Raw genomic sequence first — 14,070 nt, 5'->3', positions numbered from 1 at the left:
CAAGCGTTGGCAGAATGCTTACAGGTAGAACATCAGTAGTAGCGCTGGAAAATAACAAGTGTTGCTGGTAATCAGTGGGATCCAATGAGCCCACCCATGCTAGCTGTTGTAGCAGCGCGGCCCAAAATACAGGGCTACTGCTAAGCTTTTAGCAGTAGCGCTCGTTTTGACAACCCGCGCTACTACTAAATTTAGTCCCCTCCTAGGACCCAAGTTTAGTCCCACCTCGCTCCGCGAACAGGGTGTTTACCACCTTAAATATGGTGCTTCTCAAACTATCACAACCACTTGGTCTTCATTGTACTCTATGTGTAGGATCTGTGGCAATATGAATCTTCACCGGTTTCTAAACCGGTGAAGATTCATACTGACAATTTAGATTCTACACAAAAAGATCATTGATAATCAATGTTTTTTTTGATGTTTTTTACATGCTTAGCCTTAGCAGTAGCGCGGGTCCTCTAAAAAGCGCTACTGCTATTGGGCCCAACTTAGCAGTAGCGTTGGGCTACCTAAATGCGCTACTGCTATGTAGCTTAGCAGTAGCGGTGTTTACCAACCAGCGCTACTACTATGGGCACCTTATCCGCCCCGCGTCCTCACTCTCCCCCTCACACTCTCTCACTCGCTCTCTCTGCCACCGCGGGTCGTCGCCGCCGTCGCCCACCGTCACTCCTCTCTCCTCCCTCCGGCGGAGGCTAGGTATCTGCCTCCCTCCTCCTCTCGCCACCCTCCTCTCCCTCCGGTGGCCCTTCTCTCTCCTCCCTGCTCCCGCCGCTGCCCGATGTCCTCCTTCCACCTCCCTCGACCGCCTTGCTCCCTCCTCCCTCCTCCCACTGCCCTCTTCTCTCCTCCCAAGTCCTCCGACCGCCCTGCTCCCTCCTCCCTCCTCCCACTGCCCTCCTCTCTCCTCCCTCCCCCCGCCGCCTGATGCCCTCTTGCTCAATCCTCCCTCCTCCTCCTCCTCCCACCTCTCTCTGTATAAAAATTTAGGTATAGAAATTTTTAGTAAAAGAATTTAGTAATAGAAATTTTTAGGTACAGAAATGTATTAGAATGCTATATGAGATTTTTTAGTAAATGCAGGTTTTTTTGAATAGAATAGAAAAAAATCAGTAAATGTAGGTCATTTGAATAGAATAGGAAATTTTTAGTAATTTTTCTTCTTTTGAATAGAATAGAAAATTAGTAAATGTAGAATAGAACAGAAAATTAGAAAAAATTCAGTAAAATGTAGGTCTTTTCAATACAATAGATTTTTTTATTCGTTTGATGTCGGTCTTTTGAACCCATTATCTTTAAGTATTATAGGTATAAAATAAAATAGAAAATGCCCAAGTCGATGATTAGAATTAGGTTTTACAAATTTTGTTTTTGTTTTAGACATATGGTTTTCATAATGTTTTTGTTTATATTTTGATTTTGTAGAAACAAGGAGCCCCTGCATCATCCCAGCCGCCGTCGTCCCTGTTGGGGAACACAGTAATTTCAAAAAAAATTCTACGCACACGCAAGATCCATCTAGGTGATGCATAGCAACGAGCGGGAGAGTGTGTCCACGTACCCTCTAAAAGATCGAGGATGTCGCCTAGAGGGGGTGGGGTGAATAGGCGCTTTAAAATAATTACGGTTTAGGCTTGAACAAATGCGGAATAAACCTAGCGGTTAATTTGTCATGCACAAAACCTACAACAACTAGGCTCACCTATGTGCACCAACAACTTATGCTAAGCAAGATAGACAACTAAGTGATAGCAAGGTATATGACAAGAAACAATATGGCTATCACAAAGTAAAGTGCATAAGTAAAGAGCTCGGGTAAGAGATAACCGAGGCACGCGGAGACGACGATGTATCCCGAAGTTCACACCCTTGCGGATGCTAATCTCCGTTTGAAGCGGCGTGGAGGCACAATGCTCCCCAAGAAGCCACTAGGGCCACCGTAATCTCCTCACGCCCTCGCACAATGCAAGATGCCGTGATTCCACTAAGGGACCCTTGAGGGCGGTCACCGAACCCGTACAAATGGCAACCCTTGGGGGCGGTCACCGAACCCGTACACTTTGGCAACCCTTGGGGGCGGTCACCGGTACCCGTCAAATTGCTCGGGGCGATCTCCACAACCTAATTGGAGACCCCGATGCTTGCTCGGAGCTTTACACCACAATGATTGAGCTCCGAACACCACAAAGGTTGGGGCTATCTCCCCAACGACACCACGAAGCTTCACCAGAATGGAATATGGCTCCGAGGTGACCTCAACCGTCTAGGGCGCCCAAGCACCCAAGAGGAACAAGCTCAAGGGTACCAAGCACCCAAGAGTAATAAGCTTCTCAACTTGTAACTTCCACGTATCACTGTGGAGAACTCAAACCGATGCACCAAATGCAATGGCAAGGGCACACGGAGTGCCTGAGTCCTTCTCTCTCAAATCCCACCGAAGCAACTAATGCTAGGGAGGAAAATGAGAGGAAGACCAAGAAGGAGAACACCAAGAACTCCAAGATCAAGATACAATGGGTTCCCCTCACATAGAGGAGAAAGTGATTGGTGGAAATGTGGATCTAGATCTCCTCTCTCTTTTCCCTCAAAAACTAGCAAGAATCCATGGAGGGATTGAGAGTTAGCAAGCTCGAAGAAGGTCAACAGTGGGGGAAGAACACGAGCTCAAAGGATAAGGTTGAATGGGGAAGAAGACCCCCTTTTATAGGAGCTCCCGAATCCAACCGTTATGTGCTCAGTCCGCGCACGAGCGGTACTACCGCTCAGGGGAGCGGTACTACCGCCTGGGCGGTAGAACATAGAGAGCGGAGCAAAACAGAGGGCGAGGCAGAGCCGAATGAGCGGCACTACCGCTGGAGCCAGCGGTACTACCGGTGGCCGCAGCGGTACTGCCGCTTGGCCCAGCGGTACTAGGGGCGGTGGTAGCCGCGGTACTACCGCACACGAGCGGTACTACTGCTCCTACTGCTGCCGCTGAACCCGACACGAGAAAACCACGTCTCGAGTCGAGGCGGTACCAGTGCGGAACCGGAGCCGTACTACCGCTTATGGCCATAGGCGGTACTACCGCTTGTGGCGATACGCGGTACTGCCACTCCGGTCCAGCGGTACTACCGCTGGCGCCAACCTTATGCCAAGTCCACGAAAACAAGTACACTCCAAGGAAGACCAGAACTGCCATAACTTCTGCAAATGAGCTCCGAATTGAGCTAACTCAAGCTTGTTGGATAGAGGAAGATGAGTAGCATCAAAACAGCGAAAGAAGAGGCAGGGGAGGTATGCCTAACAAAAAGAGGAGTGAAACCTCCAACAGAGAAGAACCGGCAGAACCTCCAACATCGAAAACATCATAGAAGAAGCATGTGAACTCCGTTTTCGATGAACTCGAGCTTGTCATCAAGATGACCAAGAGCTCTAAGATTCACAAAGAGAATCAAACAAGAACCAAGAAATATGATGCAAGGATGCAATGGTTTGAGCTCTCTACGAATGATACGATCAAGCTACTCATCGAGCGCCCCCCTTGATAGTACGGCAAACGATCCTATAACCCGGTCTCCCAACTACCACCATGAGACCGGTAAAATAGAAAACCTATCAAGGGCAAACCTTTGCCTTGCACATGATCCACTTGAGCTAGATGATGACGATCTCCTTCTCCTCAAGATGGACCACCTTTCTTGATTGCGTTGGGTCGATGGAGACTAGATGATTGCTCCCTCATACTCCACTATGGGTGAGCCACTCTTCAGCACATCTTCACAAGTCCATTGACACCACAATGGACGGCAAGCTTCAAGCACTTGATCTCTTCATGATGCTCCGCTTGAACTTGCACACCGCAAACTTGATGAGGACCACCGCTTGATGTCGTCCTCCATGGGTTGTATAATATCTTCCTCTTGACGCTAGCCCATGGAAACATACCTAACCCCACATAGAACTCTCACGTAGACCATGGGTTAGTACACAAAGCATAAAGGACAATGCTTACCTTACCATGCGATCACGTGATCCCTCTCGGTACATCCTCTACGCTTTGTGTGTTGATCAACTTGATTCACTCTTTGACTTAGTCTTGATCAAGCTTGAATCTTTCCAACTCTCTTCATTTGGATGATGTCTTGAAGGTAAACATGAATGATCACACTCACTTCTTCTTCAAGACATGCTTGCAATAAGCTCAACACTCACAAGACCAATCTTTGGATAATTCCTTTATAGCACCTTGGTCATCACAAACTCTCCTTGAAACCAACAAATAGACTCCAAGAAAAGCCTATGGACAAACCCTTCAAATATAACTCAAGGCAACCATTAGTCCATAAAGATTGTCATCAATTACCAAAACCAAACATGGGTGCACCGCATGTTCTTTCACCCTCGTAGACCGAAAGCGGAAGCGTTAAGCAACACGGTTGATGTAGTCGAACATCTTCGCAATCCAACCGATCAAGTACCGAACGCACGACACCTCCGCGATCTGCACACGTTCAGCTCGGTGACGTCCCTCGTACTCTTGATCCGGCTGAGGCCGAGGGAGAGTTCGTGGTGACGGTGATGATGAAGTTACCGGCGCAAGGCTTCGCCTAAGCACTGCAACGATATGACCGAGGTGGAAATCTGTGGAGGGGGGCACCGCACACGGCTAAGATCAACTTTGATGTCTTCTAGGGTGCCCCCCTCCCCACGTATATAAAGGAGGGAGGGGGAGGCCGTCCGACCCTCATAGGCGCGCCAAGGGGGGAGGAATCCTCCTCCTAGTAGGAGCAGGACTCCCCCCTTTCCTAGTCCTACTAGGAGAAGACGGAAGGAGGGGGAAGAGAAGGAAGGAGGGGGCGCCGCCCCTCCCCCCTAGTCCAATTCAGACTAGGCCCATGGGGGGGGGCGCGTGGCCAGCCCTTGCCAGCTCCTCTCTCTCTCCCCTAGGCCCAATAAGGCCCATTACTTCTCCGGTGGTTCCGATAACCCTTCCGGCACTCCGATATATATCCGGTGACCTCCGGAACTCATACGGTGTCCGAATATAGTCATCCAATATATCAATCTTTATGTCTCGACCATTTCGAGACTCCTCGTCATGTCCGTGATCACATCCGGGACTCCAAATAACCTTCGGTACATCAAAACACATAAACTCATAATACCGATCGTCATCGAATGTTAAGCGTGCGGACCCTACGGGTTCGAGAACTATGTAGACATGACCAAGACTCATCTCCGGTCAATAAACAATAGAGGAACCTGAATGATCATATTGGCTCCCACATATTCTACGAAGATCTTTATCGGTCAAACCGCATAACAACATACGTTGTTCTTTTTGTCATCGGTATGTTACTTGCCCGAGATTCGACCGTCGGTATCTCAATACCTAGTTCAATCTCGTTACCGGCAAGTCTCTTTACTCGTTCCGTAATGCATCATCCCATAACTAACTCTTTAGTCACATTACTTGCAAGGCTTATAGTGATGTGCATTACCGAGAGGGCCCAGAGATACCTCTCCGACAATCGGAGTGACAAATCCTAATCTCGATCTATGCCAACTCAACAAACACCATCGGAGACACCTGTAGAGCATCTTTATAATCACCCAGTTACGTTGTGACGTTTGATAGCACACAAGGTGTTCCTCCGGTATTCGGGAGTTGCATAATCTCATAGTCTGAGGAACATGTATAAGCCATGAAGAAAGCAATAGCAATAAAACTAAACGATCATAGTGCTAATCTAACAGATGGGTCTTGTCCATCACATCATTCTCTAATGATGTGATCCTGTTCATCAAATGACAACACATGTCTATGGCTAGGAAACTTAACCATCTTGGATTAACGAGCTAGTTAAGTAGAGGCATACTAGGGACACTTTGTTTGTCTATGTATTCACACATGTACTAAGTTTCCGGTTAATACAATTCTAGCATGAATAATAAACTTTATCATGATATAAGGAAATATAAATAACAACTTTATTATTGCCTCTAGGGCATATTTCCTTCAGTCTCCCACTTGCACTAGAGTCAATAATCTAGTTCACATCGTCATGTGGTTTTACACCAATAGTTCACATCTTTATGTGATTAGTTCACATCTTCATATGACTAATACTCAAAGGGTTTACTAGAGTCAATAATCTAGTTCACATCGCTATGTGATTAACACTCAAAGAGTGATCATGTTTTTCTTGTGAGCGAAGTTTAGTCTACGGGTCTGCAACATTCAGATCCGTATGTATTTTGCAAATTTCTATGTCTATGATACTCTGCACGGAGCTACTCTAGCTAATTGCTCCCACTTTCAATATGTATCTAGATCGAGACTTAGAGTCATCTAGATTGGTGTCAAAAGCTTGCATCGACGTAACTCTTTACGACGAACTCTTTTATCACCTCCATAACCGAGAAATATTTCCTTAGTCCTCTAAGGATAATTTTGACCGCTGTCCAGTGATCTACTCCTAGATCACTATTGTATTCCCTTGCCAAAATCATGCTAAGGTATACAATAGGTCTGGTACACAACCTACCATACTTTATAGAACCTATGACTGAGGCATAGAGAATGACTTTTCATTCTCTTTCTATTTTCTGCCGTGGTCGGGTTTTGAGTCTTTACTCAACTTCACACCTTGCAACACAGGCACCTCTATCTGCTCAGGCATATCAGGAGTTTTTGACTGTACAAGATCTTATGGTCTCCTATAGTAGAGAAGTGGAGCAAAAGGACACTTGGTTCTGGCAGGGGACATGTAATGCATTCAAGCCCAAGCTGTTCTACTCTTTCATGCATTCTAACATGTCTTTTAACCCTCTTCTTCTCTGGATATGGAAATCCTCCTGCACAATGAAAATCAAAGTGTTTGCCTGGATGTTAATCATGGACAGGCTCAATACCAAGGATATGGTGGAAAGAAGACATTGGCATATTGATGATGGGGTTAACTGCCTTCTTTGTCCCTTGAGGACTAGAGAGACCAGAAACCACCTGTTCTTTGAATGTAACTTCAGTGTGAGAATATGGAACTATCTGCAAATTACATGGTCACCTGGGGATGACATGTCTGCTATTGTTATGCAAGCTAAACAGGATTTTGCTCAGCCTTTTTTTTTACTGAAGTTGTTTTTGTTGCTTGCTGGAACATCTGGATAATCAGGAATGCAAGAGTGTTCAGGCATGAGAGGCAGAGTTTTAATAAATGGAGAAGTGCATTTATCCATGATATTACACTCATGCAGCACAGAGTCAAGGCTAGATACAAGGAGGACCTGCTAAAGTGGATTTCATTCTTACCCCCTTGAGGTTCTTTTTGTTTTACTAGTAGCTTAGTTCCCTTTCTTCTTTATTTTTTATGTTCTGATTACCACTTGTAATCTTTGTACATTGTATTATCTATTTTGAATAAAAGTTAAATGCTGTGGGGGGTTCTCCCTACAGTTTCCAGTCAAAAAAACACAGGCAAGAACTCCTTCTTTGACTGTTCCATTTTGAACTACTTCAAAATCTTGTCAAGGTATATACTCATTGAAAAAATCTTATCAAACGTCTTGATCTATCTCTATAGATCTTGATGCTCAATATGTAAGCAGCTTCACCAAGGTCTTTCTTTGAAAAACTCCTTTGAAAAACTCCTTTATGCTTTCCAGAAAAATTCTACATTATTTCCGATCAACAATATGTCATTCACATATACTTATCAGAAATGATGTAGTGCTCCCACTCACTTTTTGTAAATACAGGCTTCATCGCAAGTCTGTATAAAACTATATGCTTTGATCAACTCATCAAAGCGTATATTCCAACTCCGAGATGCTTGCACCAGTCCATAGATGGATCGCTGGAGCTTGCACATTTTGTTAGCACCTTTAGGATTGACAAGACCTTCTGGTTGTATCATATACAACTCTTAATAAATCTATTAAGGAATGCAGTTTTGATATCATTTGTCAGATTTTATAAAATGTGGCAATTGCTAACATGATTCAGACAGACTTTAAGCATCGATACGAGTGAGAAAATCTCATCGTAGTCAACATCTTGAACTTGTCAAAAACCCTTTTCGACAAGTCGAGTTTTGTAGATAGTAACACTACTATCAGCGTCCGTCTTCCTCTTGAAGAACCATTTATTTTCAATGGCTTGCCGATCATCGGGCAAGTCAACCAAAGTCCACACTTTGTTCTCATACATGGATACCATCTCAGATTTTATGGCCTCAAGCCATTTCACGGAATCTGGGCTCATCATCGATTCCTCATAGTTCGTAGGTTCATCATGGTCTAGCAACATGACTTCCAGAACAGGATTACCGTACCACTCTGGTGCGGATCGTACTCTGGTTGACCTACGAGGTTCGGTAGTAACTTGATCTGAAGTTTCATGATCATCATCATTGACTTCCTCACTAATTGGTGTAGGCATCACTGGAACTGATTTCAGTGATGAGTTACTTTCCAATTTGAGAGAAGGTACAATTACCTCATCAAGTTCTACTTTCCTCCCACTCACTTCTTTCGAGAGAAACTCCTTCTCTAGAAAGGATCCACTCTTAGCAACAAAGATCTTGCCTTCGGATCTGTGATAGAAGGTGTACCCAACAGTTTTTTTGGATATCCTATGAAGACGCACTTCTCCGATTTGGGTTTGAGCTTATCAGGCTGAAACTTTTTCACATAAGCATCGCAACCCCAAACTTTAAGAAACGTCAACTTAGGTTTCTTGCTAAACCACAGTTCATACGGTGTCGTCTCAACGGATTTTTAGACGGTGCCCTATTTAACGTGAATGCATCTGTCTCTAATGCATAACCCCAAAACGATAGTGATAAATCGGTAAGAGACATCATAGATCGCACCATATCTAACAAAGTACGGTTATGACGTTCGGACACACCATTACGCTGTGGTGTTCCAGGTGGCGTGAGTTGCGAAACTGTTCCACATCATTTAAAATGAAGACCAAACTCGTAATCAAATATTTGTCTCTACGATCAGATCGTAGAAACTTTTTTTTCTTGTTACGATGATTTTCCACTTCACTCTGAAATTCTTTGAACTTTTCAAAATGTTTCAGACTTATGTTTCATCAAGTAGATATACCCATATCTGCTCAAATCATCTGTGAAGGTCAGAAAATAACGATACCCGCCGCGAGCCTCAACACTCATCGGACCGCATACATCAGTATGTATTATTTCCAATAAGTCAGTTGCTCGCTCCATTGTTTCGGAGAACGGAGTCTTAGTCATCTTGCCCATGAGGCATGATTTGCAAGCATCAAGTGATTCCAAAAATCCATCAGCATGGAGTTTCTTCATGCGCTTTTCACCAATATGACCTAAACGGCAGTGCCACATATAAGTTGCACTATCTTTATTAACTTTGCATCTTTTGGCTTCACTATTATGAATATGTGTATCACTACGATCGAGATTCAATAAACCATTTATATTGAGTGTATGACCATAGAAGGTTTTATTCATGTAAATAGAACAACAATTATTGTTTGACTTAAATGAATAACCGTATTGCAATAAACATGATCCAATCATATTCGTGCTCAACGCAAACACCAAATAACATTTATTTTAGGTTTAACACTAATCCCGAAGGTAAAGGGAGTGTGCGATGGTGATCTTATCAACCGTGGAATCACTTCCAACACACATCATTACCTCGCCCTTAACTAGTCTCTGTTTATTTTGCAACTCCTATTTCGAGTTACTACTCTTAGCAACTAAACCGGTATCAAATACTGAGGGGTTGCTATAAACACTAGTAAAGTACACATCAATAACATGTATATCAAATATACTTTTGTTCACTTTGCCATCCTTCTTATGCGCCAAGTATCTAGGGCAGTTCCACTTCCAGTGACCATTTCCTTTGCAGTAGAAGCACTCAGTTCCAGGCTTGGGTCTAGCTTTGGGATTCTTCATGGGAGCAGCAACTTGCTTGCTATTCTTCTTTGAAGTTCCTCTCTCTTTCCCTTTGCCCTTTTCTTGAAACTAGTGGTCTTGTTAATCATCAACACTTGATGCTATTTCTTGATTTCTACCTTCGCCGATTTCAGAATCGCGAAGAGCTTGGGAATTACTTTCGTCATCCCTTGCATATTATAGTTCATCACTAAGTTCTAGTAACTTGGTGATAGTGACTAGAGAACTTTGTAAATTACTATCTTATCTGGAAGATTAACTCCCACTTGATTCAAGCAATTGTAGTACCCAGACAATCTGAGCACATGCTCACTGGTTGAGCTATTCTCCTCCATCTTTTAGGCAAAGTACTGTCAGAGGTCTCATACCTCTTGACTCGGGCATGAGTCTGAAATACCAATTTCAATTCTTGGAACATCTTATATGTTCTGTGGCGTTTAAAATGTTTTTGAAGTCCCGGTTCTAAGCCGTAAAGCATGGTGCACTAAACTATCAAGTAGTCATCATACCGAGCTTTGCCAAACGTTCATAATGTCTGCATCTGCTCCTGCAATAGGTCCGTCACCTAGCGGTGCATCAAGGACATAATTCTTCTGTGCAGCAATGAGGACAATCCTCAGATCACGGACCTGGTCCGCATCATTTCTACTATCATCTTTCAACATAGTTTTTCTCTAGGAACATATCAAAAATAAACGGGGAGCTACATCGCGAGCTATTGATCTACAACATAGTTATGCAAATAATATCAGGACTAAGTTCATGATAAATTAAGTTCAATTAATCATATTACTTAAGAACTCCCACTTAGATAGACATCCCTCTAGTCATCTAAATGATCACGTGATCCATATCAACTAAACCATGTCCGATCATCACGTGAGATGGAGTAGTTTTCAATGGTGAACATCACTATGTTGATCATATCTACTATATGATTCACGCTCGACCTTTCGGTCTCAGTGTTTCGAGGCCATATCTGCATATGCTAGGCTTGTCAAGTTTAATCCGAGTATTCTGTGTGTGCAAAACTGGCTTGCACCCGTTGTATGTGAACGTAGAGCTTATCACACCCGATCATCACGTGGTATCTCGGCATGACAAACTTTCGCAACGGTGCATACTCAGGGAGAACACTTGTACCTTGAAATTTAGTGAGAGATCATTTATAATGCTACCGTCGAACTAAGCAAAATAAGATGCATAAAGGATAAACATCACATGCAATCAATATAAGTGATATGATATGGCCATCATCATCTTGTGCCTTTGATCTCCATCTCCAAAGCACCGTCATGATCACCATCGTCACCGGCGCGACACCTTGATCTCCATCGTAATATCGTTGTCGTCTCGCCAACTATTCCTTCTACGACTATCGCTACCGCTTAGTGATAAAGTAAAAACAATTACAGGGCGATTGCATTGCATACAATAAAGCGACAACCATATGGCTCCTGCCAGTTGCCGATAACTCTGTTACAAAACATGATCATCTCATACAATAAAATTTAGCATCATGTCTTGACCATATCACATCACAACATGCCCTGCAAAAACAAGTTAGACGTCCTCTACTTTGTTGTTGCAAGTTTTACGTGGCTGCTATGGGCTGAGCAAGAACCGTTCTTACCTACGCATCAAAACCACAACGATTTTTCGTCAAGTGTGTTGTTTTAAGCTTCAACAAGGATCGGGCGTAGTCACACTCGACTCAACTAAAGTTGGAGAAACTGACACCCACTAGCCACCTATGTGCGAAGCACGGCGGTAGAACCAGTCTCATGAACGCGGTCATGTAATGTCGGTCTGAACCGCTTCATCCAACAATACCGCCGAACCAAAGTATGACATGCTGGTAAGCAGTATGACTATTATTTCCCACAACTCTTTGTGTTCTACTCGTGCATATAACATCTACGCATAGACCTGGCTCGGATGCCACTATTGGGGAACACAGTAATTTCAAAAAAAATCCTACGCACACGCAAGATCCATCTAGGTGATGCATAGCAACGAGCGGGAGAGTGTGTCCACGTACCCTCGTAGAACGAAAGCGGAAGCGTTAAGCAACGCGGTTGATGTAGTCGAACATCTTCGCGATCCAACCGATCAAGTACCGAACGCACGGCACCTCCGCGGTCTGCACACGTTCAGCTCGGTGACGTCCCTCGTACTGTTGATCCAGCTGAGGCCGAGGGAGAGTTTTGTCGGCACGACGGCGTGGTGACGGTGATGATGAAGTTACTGGCGCAGGGCTCGCCTAAGCACTACAACAATATGACTGAGGTGGAAATCTGTGGAGGGGGGGCACCGCACACGGCTAAGATCAACTTTGATGTCTTCTAGGGTGCCCCCCTCCCCACGTATATAAAGGAGGGAGGGGGAGGCCGGCTGGCCCTCATAGGCGCACCAAGGGGGGAGGAATCCTCCTCCTAGCAGGAGTAGGACTCCCCCCTTTCCTAGTCCTACTAGGAGAAGACGGAAGGAGGGGGGAAGAGAAGGAAGGAGGGTGCGCCGCCCCTCCCCCTAGTCCAATTCGGACTAGGCCCATGGGGGGGGGCGCGGTGATGACCCACAAGTATAGGGGATCTATCGTAGTCCTTTTGATAAGTAAGAGTGTCAAACCCAACGAGGACCAGAAGGAAATGATAAGCGGTTTTCAGCAAGGTATTCTCTGCAAGCACTGAAATTATCGGTAACAGATAGTTTTGTGATAAGGTAATTTGTAACGAGCAACAAGTAACAAAAGTAAATAAATTGCAGCAAGGTGGCCCAATCCTTTTTGTAGCAAAGGACAAGCTTGGACAAACTCTTATATAGAGAAAAGCGCTCCCGAGGACACATGGGAATTATCGTCAAGCTAGTTTTCATCAGATTCATATGATTCGCGTTCGGTACTTTGATAATTTGATATGTGGGTGGACCGGTGCTTGGGTGCTGTCCTTACTTGGACAAGAATCCCACTTATGATTAACTCCTATTGCAAGCATCCGCAACTACAAAAGAAGTATTAAGGTGAACCTAACCATAGCATGAAACATATGGATCCAAATCAGCCCCTTACGAAGCAACGCATAAACTAGGGTTTAAGCTTCTGTCACTCTAGCAAGCCATCATCTACTTATTACTTCCCAATGCCTTCCTCTAGGCCCAAATAATGGTGAAGTGTCATGTAGTCGACGTTCACATAACACCACTAGAGGAGAGACAACATACATCTCATCAAAATATCGAATGAATACCAAATTCACATGACTACTAATAGCAAGACTTCTCCCATGTCCTCAGGAACAAACGTAACTACTCACAAAGCATATTCATGTTCATAATCAGAGGAGTATTAATATGCATAATGGATCTAAACATATGATCTTCCACCAAATAAACCAACTAGCATCAACCACAAGGAGTAATCAACATTACTAGCAACCCACAGGTACCAATCTGAGGCTTTGGGACAAAGATTGGATACAAGAGATGAACTAGGGTTTGAGAGGAGATGGTGCTGGTGAAGATGTTGATGGAGATTGGCCCCTCCCGATGAGAGGATCGTTGGTGATGACGATGGTGATGATTTCCCCCTCCCGGAGGGAAGTTTCCCCGGCAGAACAGCTCTGCCGGAGCCCTAGATTGGTTTCGCCAAGGTTCCGCCTCGTGGCGGCGGAGTTTCTTCCCGAAAGCTTGCTTATGATTTTTCCTCGGACGAAAGACTTCATATAGCAGAAGATGGGCACCGGAGGGCCACCAGGGGGCCCACGAGGCAGGGGGCGCGCCCAGGGGGGTAGGGTGCGCCCCCCACCCTCGTGGCCAGGGTGTGGCCCCCTCTGGTATTTTCTTCGTCCAGTATTTTTTATTATTTCCAAAAATAACTTCCGTGGAGTTTCAGGACTTTTGGAGTTGTGCAGAATAGGTCTCTAATATTTGCTACTTTTCTAGCCCAGAATTCCAGCTGCCGGCATTCTCCCTCTTCATGTAAACCTGGTAAAATAAGAGAGAACAGGCATAAGTATTGTGACATAATGTGTAATAACATCCCATAATGCGATAAATATCGATATAAAAACATGATGCAAAATGGACGTATCAACTCCCCCAAGCTTAGACCTCGCTTGTCCTCAAGCGGAAG

Source organism: Triticum aestivum, chromosome 3D (assembly GCF_018294505.1).
Source record: "Triticum aestivum cultivar Chinese Spring chromosome 3D, IWGSC CS RefSeq v2.1, whole genome shotgun sequence".
Taxonomy (NCBI): Eukaryota; Viridiplantae; Streptophyta; class Magnoliopsida; order Poales; family Poaceae; genus Triticum; species Triticum aestivum.
Note: the sequence above shows the minus strand (reverse complement) of the source record.